Source organism: Heterodontus francisci, chromosome 18 (genome assembly GCF_036365525.1).
Source record: "Heterodontus francisci isolate sHetFra1 chromosome 18, sHetFra1.hap1, whole genome shotgun sequence".
Classification (NCBI taxonomy): Eukaryota; Metazoa; Chordata; class Chondrichthyes; order Heterodontiformes; family Heterodontidae; genus Heterodontus; species Heterodontus francisci.
In genome coordinates this window covers 72,982,108-73,009,187 of record NC_090388.1, presented here as the reverse complement: position 1 = coordinate 73,009,187, position 27,080 = coordinate 72,982,108, and the positions used below count along the sequence as shown (strand labels likewise).

The 27,080-nt window shown below is 45.1% G+C and overlaps 1 protein-coding gene across 1 annotated transcript in view; it reads left to right on the top strand.

Moving 5' to 3' along the window:
- Positions 1-27,080, top strand: part of LOC137379885 (PDZ domain-containing RING finger protein 4-like) — a 523,744-nt gene that overhangs the window by 290,097 nt on the left and 206,567 nt on the right. The gene's annotated exons all lie outside the window — the stretch shown is intronic.

Genomic DNA, 27,080 nt, shown 5'->3' with positions numbered 1-27,080 from the left:
GCAGCAATTCTATTCAGTAAGGGGCTGATTTGTGGAACTAGAAATAATTTGAGTAGCTTTTTAAGAAAACAGTACAAATGAACCTTGTGTTAGTTCTGATAATGGAATATTTAATGGCCATCCCACTGTTCTGGTTCTAGTGACATGGGATTTATCCATTCCTGACTGACCAATAACTGGATTGCATTAGGAAAGAAAAATACTCCACATTGTTGGAAGAAAGTACATTTCATTCCAAGGCGGAATGAATTTGGGATGAAGTCAATTTCGGACTTGAAAACTAAGATGAAGTGATTTGATGGAGCAGATCCCAAATTGATCTTTTCTAGGCTCAGCTTTTTACAGAATCGGAGTGTTTTGAATTTGAGGTGGGTTTGGTATATACCTGGCTCATGGAAACATAGAAAATTTACAGCAAAGAAGGAGGCCATTTGGCCCATCTTGTCAATACCAGCTGAAGAAGAGCTATCCAACCCAATTCCACTTTCCAACTCTTGGTCCGCAGCCCTGTGGGCCACAACACTTCAAGTGCATATCAAAGTGTCATATTGGAGGGGAGGTTCTTAGCTCACTAACCTCATAGTTTAGGCAGCAACAAAGGTCATGAGGATGTCAACAGTATCCAAATGTGCCACCCCATCTTCTAAATCAGATGGATCAATGTGAACGTGAACTGGAAATGAAGAGAAATCAATTCGGTAGTGGAAAATAGGAAGAAAATAAATGAAATTTCCTCAGTAACCCGGTAGTGTTCTTTCAATTGGCTAATGAATAGTAGCAACAGTGAAAAGCTGTTTGTTGGTGTGACTTGAGGTTCATTGTACTATTAAAAAATACAAAGAGCTTGCTGTTTTTTCGCCTTTCAGGTGAAAGAGTCTCAATTTGATTGCTAAGATTAGTTAGGTAAGACTGTTTGAAAAAATAGAATTAAAAATAGTTTATACTCAACAGAAATGCTGAATATCCGAAACTCTGCTCTTGTGCAAAAGGCCTCAGATGAAGGAAAGGACGTAGTTTTTTTATCTAGTGGTTGCCTTTGATTTACAGCCTTTAATGTAAATGGTATATAGCTTTTGGAAAGTACATTAGCAGCGTGATGAGGTTAAAGGGACAGCACGTTTCTCCTGTTGCATTAGAACGTAGGTGAGGCCAGCACAGCGCCAGTGTCGGAACCTTTTATCACCTTGATCACAGATGATGTAGATTTTAATTGTACCGAAGGCCCATTCTCATCGCTCCAGCTCCTGCGTGACATAGAGATAGATGAAGCCATTTGTTGGCAGTATCCAAGCCAGCTGTGAGCCTGGCTGCAACTACAGTCAGCATTATATCTCTGGCTTAATCCTCTAATTGTGAAAGGATCACAGGCAGCTGAACCATATGGCAAATAATTTTATCATAAAACAGGCTTTTGAATGTTGAAGCCCTTGAAAGTAAAACCCAGAAGATGGGTTGTTGACATCTACTTAAGATTTTATAAAAGGCTCGTGGAGTGCCTGTGAAACTGTTTAAATTGTATCTTTTCACATAAATAATCAGGGCTTCTGGTTTTGGGTTTAAACTGATAAAACTCAACAACTCCCTCCCCCACTCACCTCACCAACCAGTGCACAATTCTAACACCATCCTGTATTTTGAAAGCACGGGTAAAACACTGGGGGGCAGAAAAAGGGGCAAAAAGGCCAACATTTCAGGTCTGACATGTCTGGTACATTTTGGGTGTTACATTTACAATTACAATGCTTTCTCTAAAATCAGATTGTTGTTTTGTTCTCGGAAGAATTCATTCTGTTGGGCCAATAACTCCCTGACCAGCGTAGCAACAAATATGTTGCAGTTTTACAGTTGATTTTGCCTCCAGTTTTTCTTTAACAGACGTTTGGATTTTATGGTACAAATGTCTCTATGATGACCGTGTAGTATCTGCATATGAAAGGCAATTAGGAATCATTGTGTTTGGCAGTACTCACTCTGTTCACCCGGGACCTCAAGCTCCACGTCCGAAACAGCACGTGCTCCCTGGCTCCCGGCTACCTCCTCTTCTTTGGCTTGTGTGAGTGGCCTCAGGTCTGGCATTGGTCTCGGAGGCCTCCATGCTATTGTGGGCCCTCTTCGTCTGAAAGAGCAAGGATACAGATATTGAACATCGACAAACATCAAAATCACGGTTGTAACAACATGGACACTTCAACAATAGCTGGAGGATGCTTTGTCTGGTATACAGATTCACCCTGTCATGAGTGTGACCTGCTCTGAGGTGCAAACGAGGGTGACTTGTGCCCATATGCAGCCAGTCATGTGCCACCAAGCCTCCCGACCTCCCTGTCTTTGACATGTCAGTGGCACCCATGTGCCGTAGCATATGGGGACACTGACGCCAAACAGAGCCGTTCTGCAAAGTGCTGCTTACCTTTCCCGAGCATATGAGATCGTTCACCCAGTTACTGCACTGCGCCCAGTCTCGGCAGGTGACCCCACAGCAGCCTACCTCCTCTGCGCTCTCTGTCCAGGCTTGCTTGGTCAGGCGGGAGGACTTCTTGCCATCACTGTTAAAGAGGGCCTCCCGTCGATCCCTTGCAGCCTGGAGGAGGGTGAGCAGGGAGGCATCGCTAAACCGTGAGGCCACCCTTCCTTGGACGTTCGCAATTGGCACAGGGGTTCCCAGGGGTGCTGCTTGAAGGCTGGTGCGGTGTTGCAGATATTCGTGGCCTTTCTGCTCCAGCATGATAGTAACAATGAAGGAAGAGTTTTCGTGCAGGGCTGGCTGTCTTTTAAAGATGGCGCCAGCATCTGCTCACGAATCAGCTAACGCAGTTCACTGCGCCGCTGAGGCTGCCACCACCACATGATTGTGGAGCCTGGCCGCCCAGCACGCTCAAATGAGCTGCCATATGTTATATCGCGGTGGCGTGCTGCTTTTTTTTTTGCCCACCGCTGTTCCCGGTGGCCGGAAAATAAAATCCAGCCCATAGACTCCCTCTCCCACCTGAAACCATGTGATCTCCTGGGAAAAGCCAAAAATTCAGCTAAGAGCCAAGAGCAATTTGAAGAAAAAAATCTGGGAAATTCTTCTCCTGCCCTCTTAGGTGATGAAAACTAGTCCAGAAGACCACTCTGGTCCTGACAATGCTATGCCTTTACTCCAGAAATACTGGTGCGCTATGAGAATTAATGTCAACGTTCATGTTCTTAGAGGTGCAAAGTAATGAAGCCAAGGCCAAAATTGATGAAATTGGCTGAGCTCAATGAAAATAAGGGGTGATTCTGCAATTTTGCACTTCCTTTGAGCTGGGAGTGTGGGTTGGAAGTGGGGCTAGCATGCTGTAGCCCTGATTCTCCAACTGGCTCTCCCTACAAGATGAGGTCATGGAATTAGACCTGCAATGTATTGAAAGGGTGGGGGGGAAGAAGTATTTAAACAAAAAATTGCCTCTGCAATGTATGATTAAAAATAGCAGACTCTGTTGCACGGCTATCTAGTCTTGGGGTTTGGATAAAGAACAAAATAACGTCCTCATACTTTGCAATGCCACCTGAATTCCCCTCTTCTTTTGAGAGAGACATCTGATGAAATAACCCTATTGAACCATTTGCAGAAGGGATTCTTATACCATTCAGGGAAGTAGAAGATTTGGATTGCATCATGATTTTATAAATAGCTAATCATAGTAAGGCTGTACTCCCTTTTTGCCATATTTCGACACACTGAGGGCTGAATGTCATGAAGCTGGCTAGGGGACCGATGGTGGGCCAGAAAGGCGAGGGGGAACCCGCCTCGGCCATTCTGAGGGACCCTCAGCCGCGTTGAACGGCGCTCTGGCAGTTAACTGCCCAGTGCCGGAGATCCCATCTCCAAGAGCTGCTGGCCAGTCAGAGGACTGGCAGCTCAGCAGTGCCACCAGCAGCGATGGTGGGTACTGTCGTGGGCCTAGGACCAGGAGCAGTGCTGGAGCCTTGGACTGCAGGCAGGCCCCGGTGGGGGGGGGGGGGGGGGGTGGGGGGGGGGGGGGGGGGGGGGGGGGTTGGGGGGGTTGTTGAGGGCAGGGGGAATGGGCGTTGGCACATGGGCAGCCTTTGCCATGGGAGCCCTCCGTGGGCCAAAGGTTGCCCAAACAGAAGGGTCCCACCACCCCCCCCCCCCCCCCCATTAATTGTCCACTTAAGGGCCCCCTTGGCCTCTGGATGGGAAGGCTGTCCTCGGCATTCCCTGCCCCCGACAAAATTGAATGGCATCAGGAAGGCGACATTCCAACACCACCCTCCCCCAACCTTCCATCACTATTCAATGGGCCCCCGTGCCACTCTGCCTGTCCCTAGAGGGCTGATAAAATTCAACCCTTAGTGTGTTGCAATATGTGCTGAGCGAAGAGGAGTTTGGAACTACTTTGCTGTTTAAATGACAGCTGATACTTCAACCCGACAAAGCACAAGCATGAATATTTCCGATAGTATCTGATAAGCCTGACCATTGATGTCGAACGTTGTATTGTACATCCTGTGGCCGCGTCTCCTCTTTACTCTGTGGGGATTTTTTTCTTTAGCTGGGGACCTTTGAACTGATGAATCATTTCTCAACCTTTACCATCGCTTTCTATATCAATGTTGGAATTCTTTTCTTGGTTCCCGGCATTTATCTCTGGCATTGAAATAGAGCAGAGTACTTGAAGCACCGTGCTGAAAGGGTTTTGGATTACTTGGGATGGGAGTGATTGTGCAACTGTTCAGAGCAGCCTGTACTGTTACCAGTCGTGACAGCCAGAGCTGTCAACATTGGATGAATTGTAGGTGTGAAATTTTTATTCGCAAGCCTTATGTCTGGTGCCAAAAAGATAAACGAAGTTAAAAGTGGCAAGCTATGAATGTCACGTTGGCTGCTGATAATGGCTAAGTGGCATTAATATATTCTTCATCTCATACTTAGCATGTTTTTCCTGTCTTTGTTTTTCTCTTTATTTATTTGTGATTTCCCTTTCTCTTTTCTTGCATGTTCCATTGCTTCTTCAAGGCCTGTCTGGGTGCTGTGGGATTGCTCACAGTCCTCTCACTCACACCTTTGGAGGGAGGGCTATCTCTGCTTCCACAGAGCTAGTGCAAACCACATATTTTATCTGTAGACCCTGCGGCCCTGAAATTGTGTGGGGGTCTCCCGGTTTCCCACCATAACGCCGGTGGGAGACCGAGCGGACCCTTAAGTGAAATGGCAGGAATAACTGAATTTCCCTGGGCGTTCCACTGGTCTTCCAGCGAAATTGTAGAGGGAGAGCCGCAGCGGAATTTCAGAACAGCAAACTATCTTCACTGTTGAAAATGTTGGGATGGTTTGTCTCCCCCGTGTTCTGTTGCATTGGGAAAAATGCCAGGGATTGCTGGCAATGTCTTTAAAGACGTGTGACCATGATCCTAAGACAGGAGATCACGATCTGTCACCAAATATAAGAGGATGGTCACATTTAGGTATCCTCCATGGCTCAGTGGTAGCACTCTCCCTCTGACTCCCAACATCGTGGATTCATGGCTCACTCTGGAGACCTGAGGATAAAATCTAGCTGACATTGCGATGCAGTACTGAGGGAGTGCTGCAATGTCAGAGCTACCATCGTTTGGATGAGAAGTTCAACTGAGGCGTGTTGGCCCTCTGAGGCGAATGTTACATATCCTGTGGCACTATTTTAAAGATAAGCAAGGGAGTTTTTCTGGTGTTCTGGCCAATATTTATCCCTCAACAAACATCACCTTAAAAAAAACATTTATCTGGTCATTATCTCAATGATGTTTGTGGGCCCTTTCTGTGTGCAAATTGGCTGTCGCATTTCTTACATCCCAACAGTGATTGCACTTCATAAGTACTTTATTGGTTTCAATCACTTTGAGGCATTATAAGCTTGTGAAAGGCACTATATAAATGCAAGTCTTTGATGTTTGTTTGTATCACTCCACCGCACACCCTTTTCCATGACATTGCATGCACAAAGGATTTAAGTGACCCTGTGTCCCAGATGAAGGGAGCACTCGCCGAACACTTTCAGCAACTGCTTTATTGCATTCCTGCAGCCTGCCTCTACATTACATAGTGCCAAATGGGCAGTCTATTTGCCTGAGGAGGGAAGCCAGAAAAACCCTGTGATAATCCTTTGGAAAGGCCATCTTATATTCCTCGAGCACCAGTTTCTATAAATTTCAAGTGCTGTTATTTCCTTACCTTCACCTGCTGTCAAGCTGTACATTCATTTTGTAAATGCCTCTTATAGGTTATGCTTCCAAAATTGCAATTACATTTTCATTCAACGTGCCTCAGAGTATTACCTTGAATATTTCTTTGCAATCTGTGATGTTTCACCCTTCTGATAAATTCCTGTTGATATTTTTGGAGAAAACCGAAATTCAATGTTGATGGTTCCTATTTTCTGTCTCTTTTTTTTTAAGAGCCCCATGTAAAAGGCTGTGTGAAGCACTAGTTGTAAAGCATTAATGGAAAGAGATTGGTTTCTTTAGACCAGCAGCTGAACCACGACTTGCTGGATCATTAATACATGCAGTACTAAAGTCAAGCCTTCTGATTGCCCTTCACACTCTTCCGACAGCTTCAGAATAGATATGTTGTGTTGGGTCCATTAGCCCGGTTGCTTATTAATCTAGTGGATGTGGCTCTGCCCAGGGACCGTAGCCCCCCTGTAAATTATTTCTGTCCTGCATTGTTGGGAAGAAAATGGAAAGTGTTGTTTCTTGCCCGTGATGGTTGATGCTGGCTGCTTTAAAAGAGGTGTCAAATTTAAGTTTGTAAATATGGCCAAGCATGTAATAGCAATACTGACTGAGGTTCCTTAATTTACTCATTTACTCAAACTAATTACAATCTATTGCCAATGAGGGCAGCATATAAATAATGGATGAAGGAGGCAGACGGGGCTTTAACACTCGGGGCTTGACAGATTACTTAGTGATGTATTACAATTTGATATGCTCCAGTGTCACTTAATTTATTCAACTAGTGAATGAATTTCTCTTGAGTTTGTTACAAGTGGGATGATTTTGTGGAGGGTCATTGTTGTCAACTGCTTTGTGTCTCCTCCTGGATGTTTTTCTTCTGGGACTGAAGCTTGACACGTTTTACTGTAACGCTCTCCTTTTCTCCCTCTAACACCTGAGTGTGGAATGGTTGCTGATTTTCAAGACGAAACAGCTGGCATGATGCTTGCGTGCCCTCAGGCCAGTTATTAAATGATAAATTACCACTTCGCTTAACTTGTCAACGAATCCAAATGGGCTGCAGGAAGGAACAAGTGAACGTTGGCCTTGTGGTGACAATAGGAGAATGTGGAAAGTTGGATTTTGGCAGAAACGTCAAAGAAAAACCTCCACCTTGAGAGCATCTGCAAGGACGAAAGTCACCAATCTGAGCTGCACCCAGCTGCAGCTCAGACTGGAGCCAAAAATGGCTTTGAAAATAAAGCACAACACGGATCTCTTGAAAACCCTTTTTTAAAAGATAAAACTCAATGTTTTGACAAAAACCACATGAGGCAGTAAAAGAAGGGATTGAAGACTTTCCAAATCCGGTCGACACATGATTAGCAAAGGCTCCGTGCAAAATGTATATATCACAGCAGTTGTGTGTCTCCTTTGGATGAGATGTTGAGCTGGGTTCCTGTCGGGCTGTTCAGGATCCACTGACACTATGAGGCAAATTGCTGGGCGTTCTCAATCCATCTTTGCCAATTTTCCTCCCTCAGCCTGTGCCTTCAAACACAAATAAACTGTGTTGGTTTTGTTAGTGGGATCTTGCAAAATGGCTCCCATGGTTGCAGGACAGTAAATGCACTTCAATTTAAAGTCTGTGATGTGCTTTGAGATATTTCTCAATGATATGGCAAGGCACTATATAAATACAAGTGTTTCTTTAATGACATCACGGCTAGATCTAAAAATGATTGCAGATTCGAGCTGGGGAACTTATTGGTGCAGTGATTATCAGGTCCTGTATAAAAGACGTTTTCACATTCTCAATCCAATACCCAGTGGGGCTGAAGCATAAAACTCTCGAATTTGGCACTAATTCGTAAATAGCATTTAGACAGGTCCAAGGATGAAGAGGCAGACCTGGTATTGCCAACTGGGATGGGCCAGGTTAAGACTTAGCAGGAAACGACAGAGTTGGGGAATGCTGACATACAAATGGCTGGATTTAGTTGTGTCAGTGGAGCTCCCAGCACCGGGCCGAAAGGGCGAGGGGAACTCAGTCTTGGCCTTTTGGAGCACCCCACCAAACACCCCACCGGCGCGATTCAACGGCACTCAGGTGCCCAGCGCTGGGACCACTGCCCCTTTAAGGACGGGGATCCTGACTTCAAGAGCAGCCAGCCAATCAGAGGGCCGGCAGCTCAGTAGTATCAGCAGCACCACTGGGATCCGATACTGCAAGAGGCCCAGTGCTGGAGACTGGGACAAAAGGGAAGTGAGGCAGGGTCGAAGGGACCAGTCCGTCAGGCCCCGGCAATTTGGGGGTGGGGGTGGGGGGGTGTGGGGAACGATGAGAGCGGGTTGGGGGCCTGCTATTAAGGGAGGTGGCTTCTCCGTTGGCGGGGGCCCTCCATGGGCCACAGATTGCCCACAATGGAGGGCCCCACCCCTCCAAGCTTGCAGGGAGGTCACCTCATTTCATTGGGTGACCTCCCCAAAGGGGTTAATTCCACAATGGTGAGAAGAGGCCCTTAAATGGCTAATAATTTGACACTTAAAGGACTCAATTGGCTCAGGGTGGGAAGCCCCACTTCAGCTTTTCCCACTCCCGACTTAATCGTGGTGCAATGGGAAGGCGACGGGCCCTCCCGGCGCAATTCTGTGGTCTCCCTGCCTTCTAGTCCCTCTCCGGGGGGCCCCATTAAATCAAGCCCAACAACAACAACTTATGTTTCTATAGTGCCTTCAATGTAATAAAATCTCCCAAGGTGCTTCACAGAAGCATCATAAAGTATGACACTGAACCACAAAAGAAGATATTAGGTCAGATGACGAGAAACTTGGTCAAAGAGATAGGTCTTAAAGGAGGAAAGTGAGGTGGAGAGGCAGAGAGGTGTCGGGAGGGTATTCCAGAGCTTGAGACCTAGTCAACTGAACGCACAGCCACCAATGGTGGAGCGATTAAAATCAAGAGGCCAGAATTAGAGGAGCACAGTTATTTTGGAGGATTGTGGGGCTGGAGGAGATTACAGAGATAGGGAGGGGGTGAGGCTATGGAGGGGTTTGAAAACATGGATGAGTATTTTAAAATCAAAACGTTGCTTGACCCGGAGCGAATGTAGGTCAGCGAGCACAGGGATGATAGGGGAACGAAGTACAAAGACTGAGCCAGGAGTCACATTGACTTGCAGGCTGAACCTGGAGACTGAAGACAGGTGATAGAGCTTCCTGATACAAAATGGAAAAATGGAGGTGGTCTCCAAAGTCCCTTTGGCCGACCTCAAAATGATTGAGGGGGGGGGGTGGTGGCGATGCCGCCGGGGCATTCGTGAGCCCTTCACCCAGCCCACATCCCCACCCATTGGCTCCAACATGGGCAGCACAGTGGCGCAGTGGTTAGCACCGCAGCCTCACAGCTCCAGGGACCTGGGTTCGATTCTGGGTACTTTGCAAGTTCTCCCTGTGTCTGTGTGGGTTTTCGCCGGGTGCTCCGGTTTCCTCCCACATCCAAAGACTTGCAGGTGATAGGTAAATTAGCCGTTGTAAATTGCCCCGAGTGTAGGGAGGTGATAGGGAATATGGGATTACTGTTCTTTTCTTTTGGGCCTCCTTATCTCGAGAGACAATGGATACGCGCCTGGAGGTGGTCAGTGGTTTGTGAAGCAGCGCCTGGAGTGGCTATAAAGGCCAATTCTGGAGTGACAGGCTCTTCCACAGGTGCTGCAGAGAAATTTGTTTGTTGGGGCTGTTGCACAGTTGGCTCTCCCCTTGCGCCTCTGTCTTTTTTCCTGCCAACTACTAAGTCTCTTCGACTCGCCACAATTTAGCCCTGTCTTTATGGCTGCCCGCCAGCTCTGGCGAATGCTGGCAACTGACTCCCACGACTTGTGATCAATGTCACACGATTTCATGTCGCGTTTGCAGACGTCTTTATAACGGAGACATGGACGGCCGGTGGGTCTGATACCAGTGGCGAGCTCGCTGTACAATGTGTCTTTGGGGATCCTGCCATCTTCCATGCGGCTCACATGGCCAAGCCATCTCAAGCGCCGCTGACTCAGTAGTGTGTATAAGCTGGGGATGTTGGCCGCTTCAAGGACTTCTGTGTTGGAGATATAGTCCTGCCACCTGATGCCAAGTATTCTCCGAAGGCAGCGAAGATGGAATGAATTGAGACGTCGCTCTTGGCTGGCATACGTTGTCCAGGCCTCGCTGCCGTAGAGCAAGGTACTGAGGACACAGGCCTGATACACTCGGACTTTTGTGTTCCGTGTCAGTGCGCCATTTTCCCACACTCTCTTGGCCAGTCTGAACATAGCAGTGGAAGCCTTACCCATGCGCTTGTTGATTTCTGCATCTAGAGACAGGTTACTGGTGATAGTTGAGCCTAGGTAGGTGAACTCTTGAACCACTTCCAGAGCGTGGTCGCCAATATTGATGGATGGAGCATTTCTGACATCCTGCCCCATGATGTTCGTTTTCTTGAGGCTGATGGTTAGGCCAAATTCATTGCAGGCAGACGCAAACCTGTCGATGAGACTCTGCAGGCATTCTTCAGTGTGAGATGTTAAAGCAGCATCGTCAGCAAAGAGGAGTTCTCTGATGAGGACTTTCCGTACTTTGGACTTCGCTCTTAGACGGGCAAGGTTGAACAACCTGCCCCCTGATCTTGTGTGGAGGAAAATTCCTTCTTCAGAGGATTTGAACGCATGTGAAAGCAGCAGGGAGAAGAAAATCCCAAAAAGTGTGGGTGCGAGAACACAGCCCTGTTTCACACCACTCAGGATAGGAAAGGGCTCTGATGAGGAGCCACCATGTTGAATTGTGCCTTTCATATTGTCATGGAATGAGGTGATGATACTTAGTAGCTTTGGTGGACATCCGATCTTTTCTAGTAGTCTGAAGAGACCACGTCTGCTGACGAGGTCAAAGGCTTTGGTGAGATCAATGAAAGCAATGTAGAGGGGCATCTGTTGTTCACGGCATTTCTCCTGTATCTGACGAAGGGAGAACAGCATGTCAATAGTCGATCTCTCTGCACGAAAGCCACACTGTGCCTCAGGGTAGACGCGCTCGGCCAGCTTCTGGAGCCTGTTCAGAGCGACTCGAGCAAAGACTTTCCCCACTATGCTGAGCAGGGAGATTCCACGGTAGTTGTTGCAGTCACCGCGGTCACCTTTGTTTTTATAGAGGGTGATGATGTTGGCATCGCGCATGTCCTGGGGTACTGCTCCCTCGTCCCAGCACAGGCATAGCAGTTCATGTAGTGCTGAGAGTATAGCAGGCTTGGCACTCTTGATTATTTCAGGGGTAATGCTGTCCTTCCCAGGGGCTTTTCCGCTGGCTAGGGAATCAATGGCATCACTGAGTTCCGATTTGGTTGGCTGTATGTCCAGCTCATCCATGACTGGTAGAGGCTGGGCTGCATTGAGGGCAGTCTCAGTGACAGCATTCTCCCTGGAGTACAGTTCTAGGTAGTGCTCAACCCAGCGGTCCATCTGTTTGCGTTGGTCAGTGATTATGTCCCCCGATTTAGATTTGAGGGGGGTGATCTTCTTGATGGTTGGCCCAAGAGCTCTCTTCATGCCATCATACATTCCTCTGATGTTTCCGGTGTCTGAGGCCAGCTGAATATGACTGCATAGGTGTTGCCAGTAGTCGTTTGCGCAACGCCTAGCTGTTCTTTGTGCAGTACTTCTGGCTGCTTTAAGTGCTGCGGATGTTAAATCGCTGGGGGCTTTCTTGTAGTTCAAAAGTGCAATGCGCTTAGCGGCTATGACAGGTTCCAGCTCTTCATTATGAGATTGAAACCAGTCTGCATTTCTCTTCGCACTTTTGCCGTAGGTGGTCAAAGCTGACTCATAGATGGCGTCTCTGATGTGGGATTACTGTAGGGTTAGTATAAATGGGTGGTTGTTGGTCGACATAGACTCGGTGGGCCAAAGGGCCTGTTTCAGTGCTGTATCTCGAAATAAAAATAAAATAAATAAAAATAAATAAATAGTTGGCATGGGAAATGGAAAGCAAGTCCCATTGGTGCACGATCGCCGGTCTTCTGAAAGTAGAGGTGAGGCTCACTGTTGGGTGGAATTGACTTTACTCTGATTGGGACATTGGGTGGCTAAAATGGAATGTCTTTTGTTTGTCGGCGCAATGAGTATCAAAAAAAATTTAGATAGCATTTTTGTTTGGTTAGGCAAAGCACCGCCAGCAAGGTCCAAGTTTCATTGCAGGCTGCACCTCTTGCCTATCATTAATTAGATGATGAATTACATACATGTCCTTTTTCCCCAGCAGCAGCCATTTCCTTGTAACATTCAAAGAGTCAACACTAAACTTACAAAGTACCAAAGACATTCAACAGATCAAGCAAAGCAAACAGCATTCCACTGCTTGGCTTCACTATGCTCGGACTGGAGTTATACTGCCATCTTCGTTTTTCTGCACACTCAAAAACACTTCAACATGTAAACAGCAGTATAACTTGCAGCTTAAATCTCTGTCAGACTTGGCTCAACGGTTGTTATTTATAAGCAAATGGAATAAAAATAAAAACTAAGGTTATATTTGAGAAATCAGTAATGCCTGATTCAAGGTTGCATTGACACATAATTCTTGTGGGCCTCAAGAATGCCAGAAGATCCTAATGAGTATTTGATTTATGATGGTTTGACAGTCAAGTCTGCAATCATGTCATAAACAAAAAGAAAACTCTCTTAACAATTATCAAAGGAAGTGTATAATTACCTGTTTGTCCTAAAAAAAAAGTGAACATATTAAGTTCATGAGGCACAGTTATGGTTCTAAGTGGAGGGCTGGGTATTGTTGGCAAAGATAACTTGAAGGACAGCTGGTGCCTGCAGAATGTTAACAGCAGCTTAAAAAAACTCAGAGAACCTGAGATATGATGTATCTCCCATGCCAGGCTACGAACAGGTTGGATGTTGCAGGCGGAATTCTGAGGTGTTTATTGAGATGCTTTTTGCGTGAATTTTGATAGAGTACGCGAGAAATGTAATAAAGCTTAACAAACGATCCGTGCTCGGGATTCACTTGGTCTCGCTGAAAGTTGATAATTTGATGAACGACCGGATTGTCAGACCCTGACAGGCTGGTTGCATGGCCTTTGCACTCTGCCAGTTCAACCCTTACAAGTGTGAAATAGCCAATTACTGGGATAGCTATTGAAAGTAATAGGCCAATGAGCAAATTGCTACTGTGGGACACTGTGCTACTGTAGATGGAAAGAGGCCAAGATAAAGTTCTGCTTCAAACAGCTGCTCCCTAGGTTATCAGATAATGCCATTGGACAACTGAAAGATGACAGCAAGGTATTTTTCCCTTTTTAACTGGGAGCCTCCTGACTTGTATTGACTGAAAGTTTATGATCCATGTGGCTATTGTAGCATGCTGACTAATTTTGGGAAGTAAAGCATCCTTTTAAGAGCCTGCTAATGGGCAAATGGAAAAGCCGCCCTGCAGTCTTCCTTTATTATCAGTGAGCACAACTTTTATTTGAATTGAGGACCAGAGAAACCCTGGATTGTATACAGAAGCAACGTATAAATGCTCGTGAGCCATTTGCTATCGACAGATCAATTTATCTTGATAAAGCACGCTGAAAAATTCCAATCTATTCACAGACATCACATTATCAGCAGTAATATATGATGGAATATAAATATAAAGCACTGGGTGGACACAGGAGACTGATTTTTGTGCATTTTGGAGGTAATCAAATCTATGCTGGGCAGTGAACAAATTATGCTTTGTGCGTGTAATAGGCAAACCCATTTTTACATCAAATTTTCACATTTTTATTACTGTTTAATGTAATGTTGCTTTTCTGCTTAATCGCTCCTATTTTACAAGGCCCTGCTGATGGTCAGTGGGATTAGAAGGACCCAACAGAGTTAATAAATTGCAACAAGGATGAAATGAACAGCAAACAAATGATTTGTACTTCAGAACAGAAAGGAATCAATGTGGAGAATCAATGAAAATACAAGGAATTTTTCAGTAGCATAAGCAATGATATTTAAGATGCAATGCCCATTTTTCTTTTTTTTTTGCCCCCATTAATTATATTCAAAGGCCGTGTGTTTCAGGGAAATTTGTACTCGGGCAATTCAGAGTTTCTGAGGTGACAGTGAAAATGTTCAAATCGATCATAATTAATGTCTCTTGATTGTTGTCAGAATAATCTTCATAACAGTTTGTATGAAATTGAACTTATGAAAAAAAATCACACAGCATCATATATTTGATGAATCTTTGATTTGACTGATTTGATGCTATCACTGTAGGTTATTTCATTTTTCAAAATTATTTTAGTGCATTTTCTTTAGCGGCCTGGCCTCCTGTCTGTAGCCGTCAACAACAACTTGCAGTTATGTAGCACCTTTAATGTAATAAAATGTTCTAAGGAGCTACACAGGAGCATTATCAGACAAAAATGAATACTGAGCTGGAGAAGGAAGATATTAGGACAGGTCACCAAACATTGAGTCAAAATGGTAGCTTCTAAGGAGCACCATAAAGGCATGAGAAGTGAAGTCAAAGAGGTTTAGGAAGGGAAATCCAGAGCTTAGGGCCTAGACAAGTAGAGGCACAGTCACCAATGGTGGGGCAAAGGAAATTGGGGATGCATAAGGGGCCAGAATTGGAGGAATACAGAGATGTTGGAGGAGGGACTAGGAGGCCATTAAGGCTTTCGGCTCACCCAGGATATCAGACAAGCAGTCGGACAACACTGAAGCGGTGGTGAGGTAGAACCAGCAGTCACCTGAGCTAAGTATGGCCAGTGTGTAGACTGTTGCCCATATTGTTTGTGGCTAAGGCACTTGCGCACATCTGTGCGATTGCAAGTGACTGCACTGCCCAGGGGCATTCTTCCAGTTCATTGCCAACCTCTCCCATGGGGTCTATGGTTCCAAGAGTGCCCCGGCCCTTCTGCACTTCAACTAAGTGGCCGTACTTAGTGTGAGTCCCATGTTGGTGGACTATTCATCCAAATGGAAGAAAGGGAAAAGAAAGATTTGCATTTATATAGTGCCTTTAGCGACCACTGTTTGTCCCAAAGCACATTGGATCCCAGTCCCATTCTTTCCTTTTATGGATGAGACATTAAACCAAGTCTTGTCGCTCTCAGATAGACATAAAAGATCCCCTGGTGCTAGAGGGCTCCCTGGTGTTTTTACAATATGTATCCCTTAACCAACATCACTATTAAAAGCATTTTCTAGTCCTTGTCTCATTGCTGTTTGTGGGAGCTCACTGCATGCAAATTGACTGACGCATTTCCTACAACAGTGACTACCCTTGAAAAGTACTTTGACAGTTGTGTAGCGATTTGGGATGTCCAAAGTTTGTGAAAGCCTGTATAAAAATGCAAGTTCTTGTGCTTTTCATCCATTATCCACACATGCATGCTGTACAGTAGGAGTCACTGAACAGCAATTGGGAGTAAGAAGCACCAGTCATTTCCCCATTTCCCAGCTTGGGACATGTTTTACAGCCAGGCTGGCAGCTACTAATTTGGCACAGACCTGGGTCTGAGCTGAAACCTTCCAGCCGTTCCTATTTTAGAGGAGCTATAATATTTCCATCTAAGTGGCTGGCAGGTCTAAACAACAGGATTTTCTTTTTGTACTGTCATGCTCTCTTGACTTAAAGAATCGGTCTCATTTCACTGAGCACAGAAACCTATTTCATTTTTGTTATTGTTTACATGTGAGCTATGAAAAATAGATTTAAAAAGGCCATGAAATTTATTAAAACATCCAAAATGTTTAATGTTTATTTCTTCCACAACATAGCACCTTACTATTTATTTATAGTGTTTTAATTCACATAGCTCACTGCTGTTATCGCCTTTAGAACATTAAGCACAGGTTGCCAAAGAGGGCAATGACCAGTTGGTGTTTAAACACGCATGCTCATCCCTTCAAACCCTGTGTACGCTGCACTTTATTGGCCCTTCAATACACCTAGAACACAGATGCATACAAACAGAGCGTGATGGAGAAAGGTCGCTGACCTATACAGTTTACTGGGGTTTCAAGTGCATTGCCAAGGGATCATACCACAGTGTGTTGTTCGTCCCTGGACAGATGCTGTACAGGTCATTAACCGCTTGGTATCACAGTTCCATTTCAATTATTTCTTTTTAAAAAAAAATGACATTTCTCCACTGTAACTGCGATGACAGCAAGAATAAAACAGAAAATGGAAGAAGGGAGGAAAGCTTTGAAGGAAGTTGAGTTCCAAGCACCTTGCTGGTGTTAATTGCTGATGTCAGCACATGGATTTATAGTATAAAGCAATTAAAGGGCACAAGGAACTAAGCTGAACCATTTCAGAACTAGTTTTCATGTTTTTGGGCCAAGTTGATTTGACCCTGTCCTTCCCTCACTGCTCTAAGGATACTTCCTAGCAGCACACGCTGAACTTCAAAGGAATTCTCTGTGTCTGTAATGCTTTGGAACTTTACTGAGAGATGGGATAGGGCTGCATATAAATGCAAGTCAGTAAATGCAAGTCAGTCTTGCTTTCATGAAGGATCAAGCTAAGGATCTGGATTAACACCATCCATTGGCAATGTCTCTGGGCAGCAGTGTAATCTTATCCTAACTGTGGAAAGATTTGAGGGAGGAGGTAGGAAAGACAATCGGATTTGTAACAGTGTCTGCTGCTGTGTTTAGACTGACTGCCCACCACTTGCATTAGGATCCAGTTGGAGACAGATTAACTGAAAACTCTGTTCTCACTCTGATGGAAGGCAATGAAACATTGGGTGATTTGCAGAATTAACCCTGTAGTGACTGGTATGATGAGGTTTGGTGGGGGCGTGTGGGTGTTATCTCAAGTAATTGCTGGGCCACGTTGTTGGGCACAGTGGATGGACTTTTGCTCTGTATCTACCTGGGCAAAACCTGACCTGGGAGTGCTTGATACTAATATTGGCTGCCCATAATGGACTTCCCCACTCTCCCACCACAAACATCTGTCCCTTCAGTGGGCTGGATTTTACAGGTCCCCGACATTGGGCTCCATGGGGGGTTGGGGGTGGGGGGTGGCGGGGGCGGGAGCAGGGCCCACAGCGGCCTGCCACGGAGCCTGACATAGAGAGAGCCAGGCTCAATTTTCCTGGTGGCAGCGAGGCTTTGTGGCGGCACCCCTTGCCCCTGGGCAACGGGACCTGGATTAACATATGGCAATTAATTAAATGCATACATTTAAATACACTTACATAGAAAATAGGAGCAGGAGCTCGCCATTCGGCCCTTTGAGCCTGCTCTGCCATTCATTATGATCGTGGCTGATCATCCAGCTCAGTAACCTGTTCCCGCTTTCCCCCCATATCATTTGATCCCTTTTGCCCCCAAGAGCTATATCTAACTCCTTCTTGAAAATGTACACTGTTTTGGCCTCAGCTGCTTTCTGTGGTAGCGAATTCCACAGGCTCACCACTCTCTGTGTGAAGAAATTTCTTCTCAGTCCTGAAAGGTTTACCCCATATCCTTAGACTATGACCCCTGGTTCTGGACTCCCCCACCATCGGGAACATCCTTCCTGCATCTACCCTGTCAAGTCCTGTTCGAATTTTATAGGTTTCTATGAGATTCCCCCTCACTCTTCTGAACCCCAGCGAATATCATCCTAACCGACTCAATCTCTCTTACCTGCGATCTAACTGTCGGGCTGCAATCTTCAGAGCGGCAGCCAGCACTCCCGCGCCTTCACTTTCCCGTCGGCGGAAAGCAGGCACCATCGTGGTGGGGAAGGGGGGGGCAGCCTGAGATTTTTAGTGCGGGAGAGGGGGAGATGGCGGGAAGGGGTGAACTGTGAACTTTGTTCAGTTTTGGTGGGGGGGAGGTCATATTTGAAAAGTAAGTGTTTTGGGGAGGGAAGGACAGATGGTTAATTTTATTGTTGGGGGGGTGGGAAAGGGGCGATAGAATTTTGATTTGAACAATGGAGGGGGTTGTGGTTCCCTTTAAAAATTTAAATTAACCAGCAGGGCTGGCTGCCCTTTAAAAATGGCGCCAGCGCCTGCACACAGGCAAATGATGCCATTGCTGACGCACGCCCCCTCCACACGATTCGGGGGTTGGGGGGTGGCGTCAACTAGGGTATTTAAATGAACTGCCATGCAGCTCGTGCCTGCTGGCTGCCATTTCTTGGGCGGCAGGCGCTTAAAATCCAGCCCAGCGAGTGCAACAGTCACTAAATAAAGAAGCTAAACTACTGAAAGTTTGACCTTGTATTTGTGTTTGTCAGTCACACACCCCTCACGTTCTGGTTAACTAAACTTGAATAAAACCTCTGCTCATCAGATGGCATTTTCCTCAGAGTTGAGATTTAGTTTAATAGACCATGACTGTTCCAAGTGCACTGCAGTCACAGTGCAGGTGCAAGAGAGAGGGGAGGGGAAAAAAGGAGCGGGATAGAGGGGAGGGAGAAGTAGGAGGAGGAGAGAGGGAAGGAAGAAGCAGGAGGGTGGAGATGGTGAAGCAAGAACAGGGGAAAGAGGGGAATGGGGAAATATGAGAAAGGGGAGGGGAGAGGGCGGAAGTGAGGGAGGTGGAGGGGAAAATACAGGAGGAGGAGAGGGAGAAGTGGGAGGGGGAGGGAGAAGCTAGAGAGCGGGAGCGGGGAAGGGGAGGGGGAAACAAAGTGGAGGGAAGTGGGAGAGAGGGGAGGGGGAAAACAGGAGTGGAAACAGGAGCAAGAGAGAGGAGAGGGGAGGAAGAAGCAGGAGGTGGAGTGAAGTGGGAGAGGGAAAGTGGAAGTAGGTGAGAGTGGAGGAGGAAGCAAGAGTGGGGAGGAGCCAGAGAGAGAGCGGGTGGGACAACGGGAGAGAGAAATGGGGGGAGGCAGTGTGGTAGGAACAGAGACTGAGCAGTGGACACGGCCAAGTGGCACTGGAGAATCTAGATTTGAGAGTCAAATGGAGCACCCCAGGAACAAGTGGGTGTACTCCACAGGGTGGGCTAAAGAACAGCCCGCCACAACAAGTCTCCACTGAGCAGTAACTTAAATTTCTCATCTTAAACAGAAGTACAAACAGTGAGATTGTTTCTAACTGATCACCAAGTGTTGCTCTGCAATGCTGCTGATTAATTTCCTGCTGCTCTCGTCTTCGCATTTCACAAGATTGCAGCCTAACCTGTAGTGTTTTTCGCAGACAGAATATCACTTCATATTGGGGCTTTAATTAATCCCAACAGTTTCGAGCAAGAAACATGTTGCTGGAAGCTTTATAACAGTAAACGACTGCTGAAGTTGGAATGCATCTGTGTATTTTTTAAAAATCACGTTCTATTTTAGCAGAAAACTGAAAAAATGTGAGTGATTGGAACAATCCTAAGCTATGTATAGAAATATTGCATTGCATTATTTAGCAGAACTTTGGAGGGGGTGCAGCACAGATTCACCAGAATTATACTGGGCTAAAGGGTTAAATAATGAGATCAGGTTGCATAGACTAGGTTTGAGTTGCCTTGAATATAGAAGTGGTAATCTACTTGAGGTATTTAAGATGATTAAAGGAGTTCATAGTATAGATTGAGAGAGATCATTTCCTCTTGTCAGAGTGTCCAGAACAAGGGGCATAACTTTAATATTAGAGCGAGGCCATTCAGGGTCATGTCAGGAAGTATGTCTCACGAAGCAGAATGGAAATCTGCAACTCTCTCTGCCAAAAAGCTGTTGAGGCTGGGGAGTCAATTCATAATTTCAAAACTGAGATTGATAGATATTTGTTAGGCAAGTGTATCAAAGGATATGGAACCAAAGGCAAGTAATTGGAGTTAAGATACAGATTGAATTGAATGGCGGAACAGACTTGAGGGGCTGAATGGCCTACTCCTGTTTTTATATTTATGTTATCTGTTTCCATAATTGAAATGGGTATGGAATCCTATTGTTTGTGTACCGGATAAGTATCCCAAAGGTTTAGAGTTCATGTCTCTCAATGGCAAGGTAAAATTATATTCACTGAGTCTGATAATCCAAGTTTCTATGTGCTATTTTAGTTTAATTATATAAGAACAAATGAGTCAATCTTGCCAGTTGGTCATGTCAAATTTTATTCATTACATGACATTAAACGTGGGTTTAAAAACACCCTGTAGGTATGTAACCTTTGCTGGGACTGCCAGCTCTTGGGGTCTCTCCTCAACTGGGACTGCCCCTCCCCACTGTCACCCCAACCCCCCAACTGTCACATCCCTCCCACCCCACTGCTCCCCCCCCCCCCCACCGTCACTTCCCCATCACTGCTCCCCCACTGTCTCCTAACCCCCCCAACTTCACCCCTCCCCCCCCCTCCTCCCCCCACAACTGTCACTGCAACCCCCAACCTGTGGTCACCAGCCACACTCTAACTGCGCCACCCCCTTCACCAAACTTGTGGTCAACTCCTCACTCTATGACCATACTACCCAGTGCAAGTCCATCTGAAACTCTACATCTGGCATTGACTGCAGGCAGAGTTGTCTGAAATTCCAGCTCTGCTGCTGGCCTCTATCACTCTGACACTTGGCTGAATTTCATTCAGGCAGATGAGATATTGCAGCTGTGAATCAGTGTCAGTAACAAACATAATGACAGACAGATGACTTACGCAGTTACACTTCAGCAAGCCTCAAAAGCTGGCCTATACAAACAAATCATGGAGAAATGCCCCAAAGCGACATTGTGTCTTATGAAAAATAATCTTCATAATCCTACTTTGGGAGAAGTGAAAATAGTAAAAACATTAAGCAGGTACTATTTACTCCCAACCAGCCCTTCTGTCACCTTGTGGGGGAAGAAGTAAATGATTGAAGATAACATTGGACAATGTGTGGTTTACATTAGTTTACTGTGAAGCAACTGTATTTTAAAATGGCAGTTCATGAGCTATGTGTGACAATAGGAAAAATAGCAAGTTAATTCTATGATCATCTTAAGAGAGATGTCCCTTTAAGATCTCAGTATGCTAATGAGCTGAGTACCAGGATGCAATCTTGTGACTCGAAGTCAGTCACTCTGCAACTGTAACACCCACATGAAGGTTCTTTAAATAGTTTGCTCTACTGTATATAATAGTTTAGCAGTTAATAAACCTGTTAGAGATCTTCAGCATAACTGGACTCTACGCATCAGACAACATAAAGAACTCATTACATGGTGGCAGCTGTGATGAAAAGACAAAGTCTAAGCTTGAAGACCATGGGTAAAACAGCTGTGAAACAACTCTTCCGATAGCCAAAAGAGAGAAAGTTCAAGAGAAATACTGGCCCAAACAGTGGAAAGAAAAAATAACTTACTTCTATCTGTAGAAGACAGAGCTCAGAACGACAGGCTGCAAGTAAATTCCTGCGACCGGTGAATCATTGTGGCAACGTGCGAGAAATCCTTGTTTAAAAAAAACTTTGAAGTGCTTAAAAAGTTGATTTTGTCCCAAAGGCTTCGCAAAAACTAATAAAACGGGGAAGACCCAATTCCTCTCTCCGGCTGATCAAGATCAGCGCCATTACAAGAGGCGTCCGATAGCAAAACGCACAGGAAAACCCTGAACACTGCAGTCTCCCTTCACGCAGCCAAAGTTTTAAAATAACATTAAACCACTCTTGTGTGAAGAACAGTCTCCATTCATGCAGCCACAGTAAAAAAAAAATTAAACCACCTGAGCATGAAGAACATAAACAAACTCTTAAAAAAAAATAAAGCAAATGAACTGCCTATTGAACAGCTATGTAAACAGACAGGCTTAAGTGCTGAAAGCAAAACAAACACTGTCAAACACCTGCTCCTCTCCATCCAAGCAGCTAGTCTAAATAACAGAGTTTCTTAAAAGGGGAACAGCATGGAGTCACAGAACAAGTCTTAAAGCAAGATTTAATCAAAAGAACAGCAGAAAAATGGATACCAGATTTCCCAGCATGAACTGGAAGGCCATTGATATCCTATCCAAGTTCCAACGTTTTAAACAAAGAATGCAGTTATGCTTTACAGACAAAGTGATTGTGGAACCAGAGAAGCAAGCTCTAAAAATACTGATAGCTGTTGGAAGTGAGGGGTTATATAGAATCAATACCTCTGGCTTATCTGAAGAGAACCAGAAAGATCCCGCGAAGCTATGGAAAGTGCTCGAAGAACAGCTCTGATTAAGAGTGAATTTTAGAATTCACTGCCAGGAATTGATGTCCTTTAGGCAACAGCCACATGAATCGGTAGATTAGTTCGTCAGTGAATGCCATAGTAAGGGCAACAAATGTGATTTTTCAGAAACTGAGCTGTCAGAGCGACTAATGGATCTGATGATTTTATCAATTCCCATTGAAGCGTTTCAGAAAGACCGCTTGGGTAAAAAGAAAGATCCAGCATCGATGTGCTGCTAGAAGCTGGCAGGCAATACGGAGCCATTGCAGCTGAACAACAGCATCTGCAAGCAGTAGCTGCAGCCAACAGTATCGACATAAAAACCAGGTCGAAAAGAGCAAGCAAGCTGTGTGGTAAGTGTGGTTTGTTCCACTCACTGCGAAGTTGTCCTGCATTTCAAGACCAATGCAAGGTGTGCGGTGCAAAAGGACTCTGGGCCCTCCAATGCAAGCAGTCTGGCTCCAAAGATGCAGCCGGCAGTCACAGTGGGACGCAAACAAATAAACGAAAGGCGTGACAACAAGGCAACAGCAGCAAGAAAAGTGCCAGAGAGCTGCTTAAACACAAGCCGATACACGAAGTCACCTAAGACGAGACTCAAAGAGGAGTAATTTTTAGCCAGAAGACAAGCAGGTGTTTCATATGGTGAACCTGACACATTATGTTGATAAAGTCAAACCACTGGAAGCTTTCGCTACTTTAACATCATGTGCCCAAAGAAAGTTTGCAAACACACACTCGGGGCCAAAATTAACACTGGAGCTAGTGCAAATATCCTGCCAGTCTGAATCCTGAAGGATATGCACTGGAGTCATTGGAAATCAATGATACAACTGACAACTCCAAAGTTATCTACATACAACGGCCCACTCATCTCTTGCAGTGGCACAGTAACAATGCAATGCAGCTATGGCAAGTTGGCATGGAAACCACAAATATTTTACCTGGTAGATACGAGCGGACCAGCAGTGGCAGGACTACCAGTGCGTAAGGATCTCAACATCATAACTATCCACGAGGTCACCAAGATACCCATTACAGCAGAAGAGATCCACATGGAGTCACAGTTCCTTCAGGATCTCAGTGGTTCTGGTTTGGAGAGTATCTGCCCCTTCTTAGAGACGCCATACCAAGAGAATGAAGATCCAAAATTAGATGGTGAAAGTTCTTTGTCAACAGGCAGTGTCTCTTTGCACTCCAGCGACTCTCAAGAAGAGATTGATGTTGTAACTACTGAGAAGCAAAGGCTGGCAATGGGGAGTACTGTACAGGGGAAATCTCCAAGGACCGGAACCCGCTCGCAGACTCTGGCCAGCATGAAATGGTGCCGTCTGGAAACCCAGCAACAGCACAACTATGCTGCGCCTTCAGCTCTGCTCTCTAGAGAACTGCCAGCACCACAATGAGCCAGAATGGACAGGTACCGCCGTGAGACCAAGTGCTCTTACCCCAACAAGGGTAAGCCTTGAGCCCCAGGCCTTCAGACGCGGAGGAGAGGCGAAGGACACGTGATGTCCTGAAGAGGAAGAGGAGGAATGAGTTGAAGCATTGTCTGTTGGCTCTTTGAGATGAGGTGCAGGAACTTTCCAGGAATGACAAGGCCTCAAAAGTGGTCATCTTCAGAAAAGCAGCAGAATATGTTAGCAGGCTGAAGGCAGAGCAACAGAAACTGAATGCAGAGAGGGAGAAAATTCAGAAAAAATAGAAACAGATGAGACACAAATTCCCCAAACAAGCCTGTGGGGCGGTACAGTGGCGCAGTGGTTAGCACCACAGCCTCACAGCTCCAGTGACCCAGGTTCGGTTCTGGGTACTGCCTGTGTAGAGTTTGCAAGTTCTCCCTGTGACTGCGTGGGTTTCCGTCGGGTGGTCCGGTTTCCTCCCACAGCCAAAGACTTGCAGGTTGATAGGTAAATTGGCCATTGTAAATCGCCCCTAGTGTAGGTAGGTGGTAGGAGAATTGAAGGAAGGTGAGGATGTGGTAGGGAATATGGGATTAATGTAGGATTAATATAAATGGGTGGTTGATGGTCGGCACAGACTTGGTGTGCCGAAGGGCCTGTTTCAGTGCTGTATGACTCTATGACTAAGAGCTGTCAAAACACTATATGGACTTTTAAGCCTCTGCACTTGTAAATTTCACGATCTATATTCCTGTATAACTAATTTTGACTTCTGATTTTATGTGTTTTAACTTGTAGTATTTGAGACATATCTTTGGAAAGAAAGGGAATGATCGCCTTAAGAGTGATGTCCTTTTAAGATCTTGGTATGCTAATGAGCTAAGTACCAGGATGTAGTCATGTGACTCAAAGCCGGTGTCACACTACAACTGTAACACTCAGATGAAGATTCTGTAAATAGTTTGCACTCTACTGTATATAATAGTTTAGCTGTTAATAAACCTGTTTGAGAACTTCAGCAAACTAGACTTCACACATCTCATTTATGTTGCATCAGACAACATAAAGAACTCATTACATTAATATAAATCGTAGAGTTTCCTCATGAATCAATCAGAATAGTCATAATGTAACAGAGCCATATAGACTCAGGTCCCAGTTTCAAATCCCATGAGATAACCCCTGATGCACAGATGTTGTGTGAAGTTTGGAGCAGTTTGAGCTGTGATGCCCCCCATGGTCCTCAATTTCAATGCTCTTGTACCACAGCAAGCAGTCAACACCGTCAGGAGAGAGAAGTGATGGGCACTCTTCGTAGAGCGTATATTTGTAAGTCAGTGTCGAATGGTGTATACAAATATTAAGAAATACATTAACAAATATTGGAGAATTGAAAGCAATCAGTCACCACTTTATGTTGGTGTAATAGATAGAACCTGCTTCCAGTGGATTGCTCTTTGAATTTTAATACTTCCTTTACATTTAGACTGGCCCAGGAAATCAGAGGGTCGTTCAGGTCTTACATATTTGTCGCCAGTATATTAGGGGTCAAATACCTTGAAATAACAGTGGCAATTAATGGCCCTGCAAAGGGAATCTTGAATCTGAATCATTTGCTCATCCTTCCGCTTGGTGGGATATCCTGTCCTTTTCTCCTAAAAGCATAAAATGCGTTGGTTACCCTCAACTCTTATCTATTCTGCGGTTCTGTGTGGACTGGAATTTTCTAATAATCCTGAATGATATGGATTCGTCTCACTGCACACACACACAGAGCACTGAGATTAAATGAATCTACAGCAATGACTCCTTTCCAGTGAAAGATTTAAAATGCAATAATAAAAACGCTTATTTTGTTTAAAATACCATCCCTGGTGCCAGACTCCACCTGGTGCCCTAGGTAAATGCGTAAAATCCAGTTATTTGAGCTTATAACACAGAGCTTAGTTGGGTGTGTTACCAAGCCAACTGTAAGGATGCAATTCACTTGGTATTTTCTTTTAGCAGAAGGCACATCAGTACAATGGATGAGAGTGTGTGTGTTGGAGGACAGATACCTAGTTGTCACCGTCGATTGGGTTTTCTCTGGTTTTTGAGACAAAAAACTGTCTCCAGGCAGGAGAAGAATGACTTGAAAGAAAGGAAGAACTTGCACTTACATATGTCTTTCTCAACCTGAGGACATTCCAAAGCACGTCACAGCCAATAAGATAGTTTGTAGTTATAATCATAATACTCATGTAGGCAAACAACTGCAAATTTGTGCACAGAGTCCGACAAACAGCAATAAGATAAATGACCAGTGGTGTTGGTTGAGGGATAAATGTCGGCCAGAACACCAGAATAACTCTGTGCTTTTCAAATAGTCTCACAGGATCGTTTATATCCACCTGAGAGGGCACTTGGGGCTTAGGTTTAATTAATCATCCGAAAACTGGCTCTTTTGGCAGTGCAGCACTCTCTCAGTAGTGCAATGAAGTGTCAGTTTAGATTATGTGGTCAAGTCTAGGAGTAGGACTTGAATTCCTATCTTCCTGATTGCACAGGTGAGAGTGCTATCACTGAGCCAAGGCTACCACTAATACTTACATTTAGATAGTGCCTTTAATGGAATAAAAATATTCTAATGTGCTTCACGAATGGGATAAGTGCAATGGGCTGAATAATTAGGAGGGGTGACTAAAGTTTAAGACCAGTAGATGTGATGAGGTAAATCAGACAGTAGTGATTTGCTGACATCATCCAAGCTTGAGTTTTAAAAGTTGGAATCCTGCAGGAGGAAAGGAAGACCGAGAGAGTGCTGCGAAAGAGTGAATTGAAGACAGTGATGAGTTTTGATTTCAATGCACATTTTACGATGAGGAACCTTGGATGAAAGCAGCTTTTATGTTATTGAAATTAAAAATGGAAACACTCAGCAGGTCAGGCAGCTTCTGTGGTGAGAGAAACAGAGCTAACATTTCAGGTCAATGACCTTCCATCAGCATCCGTGCCCCACTGCCACCGACCCCACTTTTAAATCATGGAGTCATCATTGTCGTATCAACAGTTGCAATTTAATGGTTATTTGCTGTGTTTTGTGTAAGGGAAACATAATTCAGGGATCAAGTGACAAATATAAGGGTGTTTCACTGAATTATTTGCCATTGCATGTGGATATGTGCCTATGAACAATTTCTTTCATACAATCAGTGTCTGATGATCAGAAATCCATCACCACCTTTGGATCGTCACACCAATCTGCTGAGAAATCTCGACATTTAGAATCTCTGTTTCCTCGATGCTCTCTCCTCATGGGAGCAAGCTCCACTTAAGTGTAGACAGCTCAGGCGCAGGTTGGCAAATCCA